The sequence below is a fragment of the Myotis davidii genome, unplaced genomic scaffold (assembly GCF_000327345.1).
Source record: "Myotis davidii unplaced genomic scaffold, ASM32734v1 scaffold290, whole genome shotgun sequence".
NCBI lineage: Eukaryota > Metazoa > Chordata > Mammalia > Chiroptera > Vespertilionidae > Myotis > Myotis davidii.
The window spans coordinates 3,549,517-3,550,420 of NW_006285049.1; the positions used below are offsets into that span (position 1 = coordinate 3,549,517).

The window sequence follows — 904 nt, forward strand, 5'->3', positions numbered from 1 at the left end:
ACCCACTCCCCTGCCAGCCTGATTACACCTAACTGCTCCCCTGCTGACCCGATTGCCCCCAACTGCCCTACCCTGACAGCCTGATCGCCCCCAACTGCCCTCCCCTGCAGCCCTGGTTCCCCCCAACTGCCCTCCCCTACAGCCCTGGTCCCCCCAACTGCCCTCCCCTGCTGGCCTGATCTCCCACAACTGCTCTCCCCTGCAGGCCATCTGTGTCCACATGGGGTCAGCCATCTTGTGTGTTGGAGTGATGGTCAATTTGCATATTATTGCTTTATTATATAGGATAATGCAATATTGCTTATATCAAGTGTTGATATATCAAAAAAAAACATTAGGATGGAGACAGAAAAGGAGATAGGTCAGTGGTATAAGAGAGAAGTCTTTATCTTCTGTAGCAGCAATTTTCAACTGGTGTGTTGCAAGAATTTTTAAAGCATGTAATACCTGACTATTTAGTCAGCAGCACTGACCTCTTTTCCCTTAGATTGTCAATTAAAAGATGATAACAGCCAACAGAACAACAGCTGCCAAGTGTGAATGAATCAAAATTATACCTGTTGTTTTTTGTCAAGTTGGCAAAAAATACGATATTTTTTGGAGTGCCACAGAATTTTGGTGATTAGTTTATGTGTGCCATGAAATGAAAAAGGTTGAAAATGGTGGTTGTAAGTAAAAAGAAAAAAAAATTAGAAAATATCTGAAACAAAAAAACCAAAGTAGAATAGTAGTATAAGCATGTTATTTAGAAATAAAGAGATAAATATTAGAAGAAACAGCTAAAGGATTTAATGAGTGCTTTAGGAAATAAAATCAAGAGTGTGGATTTTTGTAGTTTTTCTTTATAAGCCTAGCAGTGCTTTTTTTTTTTTAATGTTTTTATTGACTTAAGAGGGGAAGTGAG

The 904-nt window shown here is 39.7% G+C and overlaps 1 protein-coding gene across 9 annotated transcripts in view; it reads left to right on the forward strand.

Annotated features, from left to right (window-relative positions):
* Positions 1 to 904, forward strand: part of SCAF11 (SR-related CTD-associated factor 11) — a 50,767-nt gene that overhangs the window by 29,687 nt on the left and 20,176 nt on the right. The window lies entirely within an intron of this gene.